Source organism: Balearica regulorum, chromosome 13 (genome assembly GCF_011004875.1).
Source record: "Balearica regulorum gibbericeps isolate bBalReg1 chromosome 13, bBalReg1.pri, whole genome shotgun sequence".
Lineage (NCBI taxonomy): Eukaryota > Metazoa > Chordata > Aves > Gruiformes > Gruidae > Balearica > Balearica regulorum.
In genome coordinates this window covers 18,929,203-18,944,331 of record NC_046196.1, presented here as the reverse complement: position 1 = coordinate 18,944,331, position 15,129 = coordinate 18,929,203, and the positions used below count along the sequence as shown (strand labels likewise).

Genomic DNA, 15,129 nt, shown 5'->3' with positions numbered 1-15,129 from the left:
CTTAAAGTGTATTAGCCATGCTTGGGTGTGGTGAGCATGGGAGCAGCGGAGTGGAGCTGGCTTTGAGGCATTTTGACTTAAGAGTGCTGGCTTAGCCTGCCTCCGGCTGGCTGGAGGCAATGTAATGTCCTGCACTCCCTACACCTCCAAAAAGTCACACGTGCATCTTCTGCACCTGCAGCCAAGGTCTAGCAGTGTGTGCCTCCCTCCCTTAGCTGGGCAATGCTTTGGGTGCTGTTGGCTCCTTGGGTCATTTTACCTTCTCTGTACTAAGTAATCATGGGGAATGTCATGCTCCTTCAGCAATGCTTAGTGGGTCAGGACAGGCAAATTTCTGGGTCTCTTTAAAACTTTACCCTCGGCGTTGTTCCTCCAGAGCAAAAGAGTCAATGGATTGATCCCAAGAATGTAAGACAATCTTTGTTTAAAGAAGAGGAGAGTTACATTTCAGCATTTTTCTGACAATTATAGTAATCAAGCTAAATTATCCATAAACCAAAAAAAGTATCAATTTTATGTTTGAAGGAAAGTTTTTTATTAAAAGATAGTTTTGTTTGGTATTTTATGCCTGGGATATAACCACTTTAGCCACCCAGAAACCAGACTGTGGTTTGTTTTTTCTCTATTATTGCTTGGCAAAGTTATTGTGGAAGAAATATCAGAATTTGAGGCAATTCCAAAAGACGTTTTCTTGCCCTCGCTCAGTAATTCTGTCTTTATGAATTTGTGCTGTCTTGTGGGTTGTCACCCTGGTTATATATATCTCCTTTAACCATGAAAAGCCTTTTAAAATGGGGAATAAGCTCAAGTTGTAGACCTGGAATTCAGTTTGGATTAGCAGTAAGGTGGTCGGGTGCTTTGAAGGACCAGATGCTTTGCTGTCCCCAAAGAGTTGGGGGAGTGGAAGGGCAGGCAGCCTGCCCTTGAGGTTGTTTCTGTAGGACTGCTCCTTGTGAGGAGCGAGGACAAGCTTGTATCTTCTAGCAGCTCCTCATTCCCTCAGGTTTGTCGCAGTGGCATTATCTCTCTGATTGCATGCTTGTTCCTGTGCATTTGTATCCAATAACCCATGCACTGTGCAGAAATTATAGACTTAAAGGTATCCATAATGTGAAATTTCTCTCTCTGCTTTTTTTTTGTGACTAATGAGACTTGCTCTTATTCCCATATTCCCTGAAGTTAATCATTGTGAGGAAATCACCAACTATTTCTCTTAACAACACAGTGCGGTTTTGGAGATGAGGGAGCACAGCTTAATAACTTCACTGCCTAAACTTTTGTTAAAAGAAATTAATTTAAGTATTTATACACCTATAATGGACAATAATATTCTTGAAAACATGTTCCTTCTGCATACTTTGAGAAAAGTCAGGTTCAAAACTGATCTTTCAAACAGAAAAATTGACTGGTTGAACTCTTCCAATTTATTTTGCTGAAATTTGCTATTTTGAAATTTGAGTTCATTGCCTGTGCAAATAACAGGTTAGGGTTCCTTTTTCCAAGCATAATTTCAATGGCAGGATATATTTCAAGGATTACATCGTATTCATTTCACTTACAATATTAAAAATACCATTCCACTGAAATCCAAAAAATAAACCTAAAGCAGTGTAAATTATTTTTGTAATATCTATCTTCAGCACTGAATGAAAGAATGAAGTCTGGAATAATTCCTGCTTTGAAAATTAAGACATCTGGGTTCGTCTCTGGCTCCACTGTTGCGTTTTGCTTGGGGAAATTGCATCTTCTGTCTCAGCTTCAGTATGTAAAACTAAGAAATGTGCAAAAGTGTTGCGAGACACTTGTTGTTTCTTAACAAAACAAGTTAAGAGCAATAGTTTTAACTGCTAAATATAGGGCTGTACTTAATGATAGTCAATTGATGTTTTGTATGTGATTTATATGATGCATTTAGGGTTTTTTCTTCTTCGTGCATCGTTCTGATTTCTACAGTTGTATTCATGATTGTGTAAGTATCTGCAATATAATTAGAGAACAAAGTTCAGCCTGTGGCTTATTAATGAATGACTATAAATATCATTTAATGGGTAGTTCTTGCCTGTAAATGGTTGGGTAGTTCTTGCCTGTAAATGGTTGGTTGTCTAAATCACATGGTGTTTTTTCTGTTCGTTGGTTAGATTAAAACCCAAGAGACTAATAATTATTACCCAAACAGCAATTTTCAGTTAGTGAGTGCTTTCAGAGATACATGTAGCCAGCTGAATACTTGTGAGCAAGGCATTACATGATCCTTCAATGACAACTCTTGCATGTCTTATGCTTAAAAATGATTAATTGATTCTTGTATTATTTGGCTATCTTGCATGTCAGACTTACTCTGTAGCACTTGATATCTGAAAAGTACAAACTTCACTTAGTTTATAATAGTAAAGAGCAACTCCAATTACTCGGAATTTTGTAATGTACAGAGGCAACCAACAAAGCACAGGGCCAAATACTTGAAAGGAGGACACATGCCAGCCTGCTCTGCTGTACCTGCAGGGTCTTGGCTTCATGTCTCACTACTGGTGCTTTGTTTCCCACACAATATCAGAAACAGTATTCTCTTGCATGCTCCAACACTACACATGACAGAGGTAGTTGTTTTTTTTTAATCACCTTGCTCTTGAACTATGAAATAGCTTGTTCCAGAGAACAAGCTGCGCAAATGGCTGTATGTGGGTTGTGGTTTTGGAGACTCTGTAGAACCATTAATAGGTTAAAATGGAGCACTTTGCATCTTTAAGTTGCTCAAGTGTTTTTAGTGTTGTTTTGGGTTTGATTAACACATTTTATTTTCATTTGCCTGTCTGCTACTTTTTCCCCAAAGGAAGTCTTGTGACTATGTTTACTTATTGATGCCTTTTCTAGGCTCTGAATAGCATTTTTCTTCTATTTCCGCTTGCCTGACTCTAGTTGTTCTATTGATTGTTTTTACATATTTTTTGCATCCGGTATTTTCTTACCATTTTATATCACTTGCGAATCTTAGATATTTACCAGACATCCCATTCTTTTAATATTTCACTGTTCAGTCAGTCTTGTGAAATAGCAGTAGTGTCGTCTCACCTTACAGGCAAGGTAGACAAGCACAAGGAATTTTCCAGTGATTGCAGAGAAGTTTCTGAACCCCTGGCTTGATGTGTTAGCCCAGATTCTGGACCATTGGTCCTACCTTTCTCTCCAGCATCTGAAAGTTGAGTTGATGTTGTGATGATTTGTATAAGATCGGTTCATCTCTCAGGCTGCAGTTTGCAATCCTGGGAGATGTGCCAGTGATTCCCCTACGTGTGTGCGAGGAACTGATGTTGCATGGTGGGATGACTGAGTTGAACCTCTAACCAGTGGTGCCATGAGGCGGCTGTCATCCTGTATATACAGATGTGCATATTAAATGTCTGTTTAGAGTTGAAGGGTTTTTTTATATATGCAGTGAAAATATTCAGATTCTCATAACCATCAGCATCACCACTGTACTGCATTTTGTCCCTGGAAATTCTATGAGGTGAGAAATTAAATTTCAAGGTGAACTTCTGCGGTCCTTTCTCCAGTATAACTTTAGGCGTACAAAGCCTTAATTGAAGCTAGGATTTAGTCCAGTGACTTTAGGAAAAATTTAAGTGTTTGGCTTGGAGCGAGGGATATTTCTGTTGTGTTCTGTAAAAAAATCACAACATAAATTCTGGGAGACTTTGACACACCTCTTGGCTCCACTTGCATTCCCTGTGTTGTCTCCTGTCTTTTGTTAGTAAAGTAGGAGAGGAACTTAGGCATTAGGAATTGATCACAATTTTTCAAGCCTTAAAGAAGCTTTGGGTGGACACAGGCAAATTGCTGAAATTCTCATTGGTAGAAATTTCTGAGAAGTTAAAAAATGCTAAGAAGTATAAATATTATCTAGTGTACAGGATGTAGCACCCTATTATAGTATGTAGCTGCTCATTGAGGCGTATTTGAGCTGCTCTTCCTCACAGCTCGACTGAACTTGTACGAATCTACTAGGGCTTTAACGTACAAAAAACCCAAAGCAGATCCATAGTCTCCAGGGCTGTGAGTAAGTGCTGAGTCCAGCAGGTATCACTCGCTGTGTGTTTCCCTTCTCTAGGATAAGTGAAAGCATAAAATCTGTGCTCTCCTGCCTTCCTGGGTTGCTGTAAAAGGAATGTGGCCTGCCCACAGGTTCTGTGCCCTGGTCACTTCAGACGCTCAGCTCTTCTGCCTTGTTACCCTGGATACTTAGCTGAATGGACCATGCATTTGCTTTTAAAATTGGGAAAGAGAAAAAGCAGCATGGAGCAGTATTCAGAGCCGCTCTGGATGGACTACTCGTACACTAAGCTATTTTTCAAAGGGAAAGGATTCTTTCTAGTAATGCTTTTAGCCAAACATTTGTTGCTGTGCTTTTCAATATGTCTTGGAATGCTAGCACGATAAGTTGGCTGTACAAATCTAATTATCTCAGCTTGCTTTTTTTTTTTGGCAATGTTATTTTGATTTATTTTTGAAGCTCTTAATGAACTGCATTGGGAAAGAGATTACATGATTTATGTAACATTTATTTTCTTTTATTCTTTGTGATCTGCCTTGTTATAAACTATGAATTGTTTAAGTGCTTTTTCGCTTTGAACTAGCAAGAGAGTGGCAGCACTTCTTGTTGGTTTTGTTCATTTTTCTAAATGAATCTAAAACATGACTTATGCACCAGACTGGTATCCCTGTGTCCTCACATGAAGGACACCTCTGCGGTCATCCTCTCCATCTGAGAGTGAAAGAGGAAGTCAGCTTCTCTTCCCATCTTTGGCTTCACTACTGAGAGCAGCAAGAGGGAATCAATGTCAGTTTTCTCTGATGGTATAATGACAGACTTTCCTGGAGATTGAGCTATCAACACTGATGCTATTTAATTGGGGAAAGAGTTCCACAAGAGAGAAACAAAAGGTTGAGTCCAGCCATAGGCATGAATGCTCAGCTTGAGGAATGCTTTTTTTACAGACTCATGTAGTTTTCTTTTCTCTGAGTAAAGATTCAAGATAATCGTGATGCCCAAATAATATTTCTTGTTCCTGAGAGGGAGAGTATTCCTTTAGCTATTGAAAGCCAGCATGCTTATGGCCAGTTGCTAGAGTTAACAAGAAGGTTTTTGCAAGTTTGGGAAATCCTGACCAAGTGGAAATGAAACCATTGAACAATTAGTTAACTTTTTTTTTTTTCCTAAAGCATCTCTAGGAGCTGTGGCTAACTTAACAAGGTAACTAAAAGTAGTATTGGACTGTATTTCTTAAGGTTTAGTGATGTTCCAAGTCTGAAAAATCTGGTAGTTTGGAGCCCTTTCTCAAAGGTGAATGGAGTGTTTAGCATGCCAGATTACAAGGTTCTAGAGGAAGACTTCAAGGAAAACTAGTCTTGCAGTTACTTTCTAGTCTTTTAAGTAGTTGACCTTAGTGTTTACTGTGGTTTCAGCCATTAAACAATTCCCTTTTTTTTATTACCTTTTAATTGCAAAAATACTAAATATTTTCTGGACTGTAAACAGAGCTGAAATCGCTGACTACACAGGTAGTCCTGTTAATGGAATTACTGCAGGAATATTTTCTGACGTTTGTGACAATATTTCAAGGAAAAATAATATCCTGATCTCAACCAGTTGACTACTTAAAGTGGAACATACATATAAAACATGTAAAGTTGTACATGCTGTCCATATAAGTATGGTTACAGCATGCGTTTTTATACTTAGGAGTTAGTACTAGAAGTCAGAATTCTTTTGCTGGTTTTGAACTTCAATTAAATTTCCTGCTTAAGAGATGGTTTTCTAGACCCATTTTCAGAATCAAGACTTTGCCTATAACTCACATTTGAGCAAATGTTGATCTTAACTATGAAGGAAAGAGGGACGGTGTTTGGATTTTCTTTTCCTCCCGCTGGAACAAGGGAAAGAAAAAGTGATTCAAATGTTAATTGAAGAATTAGTTCATGTAAAGTATCAGTAGTTGGGGTTAGTACTTAAATGTATTCCTTCTCTTTACAAAAATAAATACAATGTGCAGTTAGCATTAAATAGTGCAATTTAGTGCCTCAAATGATTTGGAAAGTCAAAGCATTTTCCCTATGATTTTGTGATGCTGTAATGTAATATCAGCAGTCTTAAGCTATTCAGCAGAGTTTGAAAAGTGTCATGGTAAACTCTTCTTTGTAACTTGCCTTTCTGAAGGCTAGATTATACAAGTGCCAAGTCCTTGTCTCCTACTGAGTCAGTATGAGTTGAGAGTACCTCAGAGATGTGTTTAGCATGTAGAACCAAGCCTTGTGTATCCAAAAAAGGAAAAAGAAAAAGACAGTAATACAGAGGGGCTAAGGTGGGATGTCAACTATCTATTAGATAGTTTAAATAAATGCCTTGCACTCTTGACAATGCTGGCTGAACAGTGTGAAATTTCTTTGTATCTGGCTTGTAGGGTATCAATGTGTTGCTACAGTTACCTGTTTTCTAGAGGAATAAAAATGCGTTCCTGGTTGTTGTGACTTTCGGTCAAGCCCATGTTAGCAAAGTGTTGGGTAGCTGTTTCTAGAGACAGCCAAAGCAGTATTTGTTGAGTGATGGAGGGCGATCACAGCAACCTCACTGAGTGCTGCTGGGAGGCACTGAGCAGCATGGAAGGATGTGGAGCCATAGGCAGCTCAACCAAGCCCCTTAAGCTTTGGACTAGTTACTGCTGCTTGAGTAACAGAGCTCACAGTCCTCCGCACTGTGAAACAAGTAGCTCACATGTGCCCACCCTCCAAGCTGTATTCTGTAAAATGATTACAAAGGCCTGTATGTTACCTATATTGCAGCAGAGCTGCAAATAAGCATGAACACACACAAAAACCCCAACCAAACAAAAAACCCAACAGACATACATCTCAATAGTCAAACTGTCTCTCACTGGTAAATTATGCTCTCTTGTTCCTGTAATGAGAGCCTAAGTTTTTGTTTATAGGAGCATGCTTTTGATTGAAAATCCTGCTGCCCTTTAAGATGTATGAGAACACAAATTACATCGAGAAACCCACAATCTTCAATCCAAAATCCATTTTGGGTTAAGTGAAACAGTGCATTTCTATATACATTCAGAATATTCTTTTTAATGTCTGTTATTCCACATAGCACTGGGCGTGTCTGAACATATTCATAAAGAAAGTCTTAATAAAGAAACTAACTCATGTAATATAACACGCTGTGCTTCACTGCGTTATTCTGAATTTATTTCTTTTTTGTTTGTTTACAGAGAAACCTACCACAGGTGCCAGAACTCCATGATTTCCATCAAAAGGTAGGAACTACTTTATTCAGAGATTTCTGAATGATATTTGTCAGTTCAATATAAATCTGGTTGTAAAAAAAAGGGTAACAATGATACATAAAAACAAAATTTAATGAAAAGAACTCACATTATGGGTGAATTTCATGAATCATGTAAAGGTGTGCATAAAAAATTGAATATGTACACTTTAGATCTCAGATCTGATAAATATTTCATTGGATTAAGAAATGCACTCTTGAAGCTTACCTGTATATAAAACATAAGAATGCATTATGGAGGTAAGTAGGATATTCTGTCAATTAACACACTTGTGTGTGTATGTCTCTCTATCACTAAAAAAAAAAAAGTCTTTGAAATTATTAGACTTAAGGTGGCTGTATCTGTAAAAATTAAAAATGGAAGCCTTTGAATGAATGGAACTAACTGCTGAAGCTGCTAAATACTTGCATAATAAAATATATATGATTGAGAAATATAACTATGGGATTTACTAATACATGCACTTAAAACACAACCTTAATGCTCTAAATTGTCATTATAGCTGTACATTTTGGGGAGGATTAAGGCTTGATTCTGCCATCACTGATATCAGAGCTAAGATTACAACTGACTGCAGTGAAAGCAAAGTTAGTCCGACACCTAATGCTTTTGACAAGCTTGTTATCAAACCCCAAGTAAACCCATTGCTGCAAGTTTTAGAAAATCCCACTATCATGAAAATGTCTTTCTGGATCAGCCCCACACTTAGATGGGATGCTGAGACTTTTGGGAAGGGCCTCGCACTGGATTTGGTCCTCTTGAACTTTTGAATGTCTGCATCACGTTACCTGTTCAGACTTCTCTCAGCGCAGTTTCTCTGGAACTCTGCTCCTCCCTTTGGCATTAGGTTGGTTTTGCTTTGGGTTTTCTGTAAAGGCACTGCTTCTGGTAAAGTTTGAGACATTTATTTTTCTTCAGTCTCCCATTTGTAGTGCAGAGAGGAGTGTTTTGATGGGAAGTATCAATAACATATTGAATGTTTCTATGGACTGGATTTGAAAAGCCTAAGCACCAATAATCAGTTTCTTCGGATTTTATTGACAGTGCATTAGCAGATGGATATTTCTGTTGTGACATCCAATATGCAAGTGTGTGAAACTGCTAGTAATTCAATATAATAGCAGGTAAATGACTTCAATAAAGCAAAAGAAAATTTCACGTCTGAACAAACTGAGTGATAAACTAACACTGAGTTATCAGCAGGTGGGGTGAACTCCTCTCTAATAATTCTTTAGAAGTAATGAGAAATAGTAAAGAATGGAAATATGTTTCTGTCACTTCAGAAAGAGAATGGTTTTGCTTGTTTTGAAATAGACGTTCCTGTTCATGTTTCTTTCATCTACCTATTTATCCGTTGTGTGGTTCTATTCTTTTTGATTCAAGCTGCCTTTAGGTGTTGAGGGGAGGAGGGACAAGCATTTTCAGTGGTGGAATCATTTTAACTAATAATACGAGCAGTGTATGCTTTCTAAAGAATGGGTACCAGTTTCTAAGCTACTCTTGCTGCTGTCGGTACAGTTTTGAACAGCAGAGCTGCATATGCATGTGATACTACTACAAAGTTATGCTAGTGTAATTAATATCAGAATTTGGCTCACGGGTTCTGTGAAGACTTTGTGGCCATATTTTGCATGAAAAATGTGTACATGGTTGTTGTGGTTTTACACTGATGTGACTGAGATCAGCACATACTTAAAGAATCAAAAAGCTGTAATTGCAGCATGAATATTAAGGTGTAATGCGTACAGCCTCTTACACATCCTTCATACCAGGGCAAGCTTATCTTGCGTATCTGTTACCAGTTCATAATGTAGCAGATGTGTTGCATGTTTTCTGTGCTTTTCCTTACTGCTGAACAAGGCTGTTTCCTCCCCCCAGTTCCAAATAAAAATGTTCCCCAAAAAAAAAAAAAAAGTGAAGCCAGTTCTCTTACCCATACTGTAACATCCAATATTGTTGAGTGTTCTGAGGTTTGAAGATGAAAGAAACAGGCCATAAGTTATGGAGTTAGAGGACAATATAAACAAAATGACCTTTGGTATCATGCTTGCCATATTCTGATGAATAAATTGAGTTCATGTTTAACATTCAGATAATACTCCTGGCAGAGCAAAACGTTGCCACATTAAATGTTCAGATCAGAAATGTTCAATGCAGACTAAATTAAGTTGGATCTTAGGACAGCAAACTTAAAATGAGTAACATGTGGCAATATTTGATTTAACAAAGAAATGTTTCTTTATCCTTTTTTCTTTTTTTTTTTTTACTGTAAGTTTAAAAGTATAAAGATACACATGCCACAATGCAGTGCCAGGAACGTTAACTGCTTTTGATCTCTCTCCTCAGATATTAATGTCTCCCCCCGAACACCCCCCTTGTTTGGCGTCTTAAAAGTTTTCATACCAATAAAGATGCAGAGAACAACAGTCTTTGCTTCTGTTTCTTCAGCTTGTTTTCTTAGTGTTGCATGATCTATGCCCTGGAGAGGTCAATTTTAATCAGCCCCCAGGCACTGCTTAATATTTAGGGCCAAATTTTCAAAGAAGGCCTCAGTTGGATTTTGATTAGTGCGCGTATGATCGTTTCTTGCACTGTTGAGCCTCCCAAACACATGTATGTGTTTGCCTGCCAAAGTACAGTACTAAACTCTTTGAAGTGAAGACGTGGCCGTCCATGCTACTGACATGTGCGTTCTTTGTTTGCAAATTGGATAGTTGCACATCTGTGTGTATCCGCCATTGATTGCGGTTGTACAGCTGCACCTGTATTTGATTGTGGGAATGAAAGGGTAGGTTTGGAGCTGGAATTTATTTTTGGAAATGCAGTACCAGTTTTCTGTGAGATTAGTATGATTCTCAGTCATTCCTGGTTTGCAGTTTTAGCAATTTAATCTTCTGGGAAGTATTCTACTCTGCAGAAATCTTAGTTTTGCTGGTATTGAGCATAAAATGCAACTATATTGCTGGTATTTTAATAAAAGGTTTCTTGGCTTCGTGGGAGCATTGAGTTCACAGGGAAGATGCATAAATCTAGTCATCCTTGAAAAAGACCATTAGTCATTCAGGCTTAAGCGGTGTTTAAGGGAGCAGGAACTTCATGCACAAGCCCCTTAGATGGCTGTGATGATTTCTCACTATTATAATTCCAGTAGGAATGCAAGCATAAGCGTAAGAAAAATGCCTTTTGCAAGCCACAATGTTGGGGCTAACATAGAGAACTGTGTCCAAAATAGTAGTGATTTACATAAGTATTGCAGAGCAGCGATATCCAGTACTTTGATGCCACTTATGTATACTTCACTGAGATGAGGGGACTGCTAAAACATATCCCCAGTTATTACTTATGCATGTGGTTATATTCTGAAAGATTCAAAGTATTTTAGTCAAGATCAGGACGCAATGTCTCTCTCATGGAAGAGAAATTGGTGCCTGCCTGAAGGATTATTTCAGTCACGTGTTAGAGAAATACAGTCAATCCTGTCCAGACATGCCTCAAAATTGAAGAAGGGGATTTTCCGTGTTACCCCAACTCTGTCAAACTTGCACCATTGCAACCAGCTCAGATGTAGGTTGATATTTTTGTGGTTTGGGAATCCCTTTGTAGTTCGCTATGCACAATTTCCAGAAAAGCCACTTAGGAAATATGTTACCATCCAGGACACGGTTGATGGAAACAAAGAATATTTTAGGTGCGGGCTTTTCAGTGGGAGCAGCAGGACCCCTTTGTTCACAGACCTTTCCTCTGCTTGCAGCATGTGCTGTGGGTTGCAGTCCTGCCCCACGTGCCAGGAGCAGCAGTTGGAACGTAGCCTTTGGCTTTGGTGCGGGGGGAAACAGGCCTGTGATGATTTAAAAAATGGGCAGGTTGGAAGGGAGCAATCAACTAGTAAAAGTTCATAGCCATGCAATTATGGCATAGTGACTGTGCAAGCTGAAATTCATTGGCCATTTGAGGCTCTCCAAGACACATACTAGCCTCTGAGAATTTCTGTATTTATTTTTAATTTATTTCAGTCTTACTGAAGGTTCACTTTTTGGCATGTCTAACTACCCCATAGAGCTTCAAAGAGAACACAGCCAGAAACTTTACTGAGTTGCCCAAGACTTCCTCTATATGTATTCATGTATGTGTGAATTCACAAATTCACTCATAGACTGTAGGACATGCACTTGAGCTTTCTACGTTCGTTCATTTGAAAAATAGTGATTTTTGCATGTAGGAATCTGGAACATAACTTCACAAGGAAAAGAAATGCGCAGTCATGAACATTACAGCTGCAAACTGATCTCACTGCCTCAGCTTATTCTGGACACTTTTAGGAACAGAACATAACATGTAAAGAATTGTTAGTTTTGTGAAAGGCAGAAGTAGCATCTCCAGTCCTAGCATAGCCCAACAGTATCTTTGTAAAGTGAAGCTAGCTTTGAAAATTGTGTCTTAGGTTTGGTAATAGAAAGGAATTTAGGAACAGAAAGAAAAAAAAATTCTAATAAATAAGAGCAAGACAAGGCATTCATCATGATTACTTCTTCACCTTTCCGTCTTGTATGAGAGGCTCCAAAATGCTACACTGCACATTGTGTTTTTTAAAACTTTCTCAAACTATGCAGAGATCTTGAATTATCTTTCAGGCACTGGAAAATCATTGAGATCTTGACAGGACAGTTTGTTTTAAAAACCAGAAAGTGAAACAGAAAAAACCTTCAGTGTACCTTATTGACCTGTGTTTGGGATAATATTTTTTTGGTCAGTTTTTAATGCTGCTTATCCTTTGCAACATCCTGCACTGTGTCTGAGCAGTAGCAGGAGAATCAAAGGAAGCAGCTAATAGGTGCTCACTTACGCGGCTTCAGCTGGGCACCGTGCTGTTCACGCTGTGCCTGACTGATTGAATACTGGTATGTGTGGGAGTACCTGTCATTTGGGTTTACTGTTACATTCGTATTTGTAGAAAGAGAATAGAAAGGCTGAAACATTTCTGTCATGTTGTTGATGTTCAGTACCAAAACACACCTCAGCCACAAAACCATACTGGTAATGAATAATGCCTACTGTACAACAGAAGGAAATTGTGTTTATTTTATAGGCCTTAAAGTTATTCTGTCTGCTTGGTATGAGACACCCCAAATTCTCAGTATTTTTTTTTTTTATTGCCATTTGTGCTGACTATCAAGTTCTACTTTGGTACTAAAGCAAGTAGGCAGCATTCTTTCACTGGGGCATTTGGGAGATACGTACTGTAGAAAACAGTTCTTCTGATACGGAGGGTAATGGAAAGGCTCCAAACACTGAAACAAAAATGTGTTACTAGAAACAATGTCAGCTTGTCAGAGTGAAAAGTAGGATAACTTTTGGAGATGTGAAAGAGCGAATGCCATGTGAATTGAAATCTGTATGACTTCACTTAGTGCTGGAAATAAACATGGTGACTTGGTTTTTGGGTTTGCTACTTTATTCAACATTGTAAAGCTGCATTTGGATGGCCATGGTGATTTTGTGAGAAATTTTAGCAAATGAACGTATCAGCTGAAAGATGACCATAGGTTAGATTCTGTCAAAGGCGGCCCTTTCCAATACCAGAAGCTCTGACCCTGGAGAACAGTTTGAAACTTTGATAGAGCAGGATGGATCCCATCAACTCTGACTCTTTAGCAGAGGAGTCTCCTACAATGATACTTGTTTAGTCAAAGGCAGCTTTAAAGCCATGGTTTGAAGCTCACAGTGCAAGAATCTGCCTTTGTCCAGTGATCTAGCTAGCTGTGAGCAAGGCATGAAGCTCACAAGCCTTTCCAAGTCTGCTTCCAAAAGTCCTGATGATAAGAGGAAAAGATAACTCCTCATCAGATATTGTCTCAAACATCTTGGTTGCCCTCTGGCAGGTTTCATGATGTGAAACCCTTTACATTTGGTCACTGTAGGGATAAGGATTAACTCAGAATTTACCAGCCTGGGCTCAGTACCTTGCAGGCTCAGTGTAGTCTCAGGAAGGGAAGATGCTCCCAGGTATATTTCCAAAACCAGGACAGGTCATGAGCTCTTCTCCCACCCTTGCTGTGCTCCCATAAGGGCTCCCTAGGCCATATCCCTCTTTATATCTATTCTTAATGAACAATATAGTATCAGTGCCTGGTGTCCTTCTTGTCTGGCTGGGCTGGCATCCTTCACCCCTTCTTCCACTGCAAGGCTGTACACCCTTGAGGAGAGAGAGAGACTGTATTGCCAGGAAAAGAAAACTGCACCAACATGTTCATTCGCTGCTAAGCTTTGTAAGATCATATTATGATTTCATATGTCAAATAAGAAAATAATTTAAGTTAGTCAAGTAGGTTGCTTAATCATTGTTTTGCAAAGGTACGTTGAAACAGAACAATGAACTTCATAGCAACTATCAAACAGATTCAGCTGTTATACTAACAACATTCTCAGTGTCCTCCTCTTTTGAGAAAATGTGATCATTAAGTTATTGGAAAAAACCTATAGGTTATCGTGAACTGAAATATCTCTTGTAATACAACTTTGGCTACTTCTCTGTTCTTGAAGTGCAGATCAGCTATAATGCAAAATTCTCTTTTAGTGTTTGGCACTACTGAAACAATCTGATTTCTGTCTCTCCGTTGGCTTGAATAGTGACAGAACACTGTCACAAGGATTTATTCAGCAAATTTAATCTGGAAGTGCAGTTTAATTTCTGTGTTCCAATTACAGCACGCTGCTGTCTCGATTGTTTTCACCATTGTGTTAACAGAGCCTTTATGTCCCTTCTTGTAACAGACATACTATACTTTAAGATGATTTACAAAAATGATTCTGCTGGGAATGTCCCTGACTTTCCAGCGGGCCAAATGAACAGTTTGTTGGGATTTCAGGGGTGCTTTTTCAGCAATAGTAACATTAAATACAAAACTGTGGGTGGGGCAGAGTCTTTCTTTCTCTGAAACTTCCCACCAGCCTTCTCCTGACTAGCTCTGACCATCCTCTTGTAGAACTGGGTAAAACCAGACAGAAATGGGCACATCTTTCATTTCTTCTCACATAGCCCAGAATATACATGGCTGCGCAGGCCTTGCCATCTTAAATCTTCCTCTGTCTACAGCCCTTCTTCAGTTGATGATGGTTTTGATTCTACCAGTCTTTGCCATTTTCTGTTGAGAGGAACCATCCCCACACTGAACCCATTAAAATGGATGGAGGTTGAGGTTGGAGGTTTCCTGGGTGCTGGTTTTGGTAAGGGTCCTTTTCCCTTATCCACCAAGGCCCACAGTAGCTCATATTCTCAGATCAGCCCTGAAGTTCTGTAGCAGGTGACCTGCTAAGCCTGAAGCCATTGTAATAAAGCTGTCAAAATGTACACCAAATTTGGACTCTTTACAAGTAGAATTTGAGAGCTGTCATCACACTGAAACCTTTGGTTCTTTAAGTCACATTCTATAATGTACAGTTCAATGAACAACATGTTAATGTTCTGTTTTCTAAATGTTGTTTTGACATTTAAATGTTGAAAACCATCTTGAGTTAATTAAATGTAGAAGCTTTAAGTGAATGGATTGTGCTGACAACTCATCATCTAATTACCCATAATTAGGAGTAAAACAACATTAGCTAATAGAAATAATAAATAATTGTGATAGGGAAGAAAATTCAAATGTACTGTCCAGCAGCATGGCAATTTTTCTCCCAAGCAGGATTCATACATGAAAGCCCTGAATATAGTTCTATTTAATCACATACTGTACATGCATAGGCATTTTTCACTGAATGCTTTAGGTTAATAAGAGCTATTCTGAGA

At 38.7% G+C, this 15,129-nt stretch overlaps 1 long non-coding RNA gene across 1 annotated transcript in view; it reads left to right on the top strand.

The window, feature by feature from the left end:
* LOC142603664 (uncharacterized) overlaps positions 1–15,129 on the top strand; it is a 236,271-nt gene that overhangs the window by 24,765 nt on the left and 196,377 nt on the right. The window contains exon 2 of the long non-coding RNA XR_012837553.1: positions 7,269–7,313. This is a non-coding gene — a long non-coding RNA (uncharacterized LOC142603664). The remainder of the gene's footprint in view (positions 1–7,268; positions 7,314–15,129) is intronic.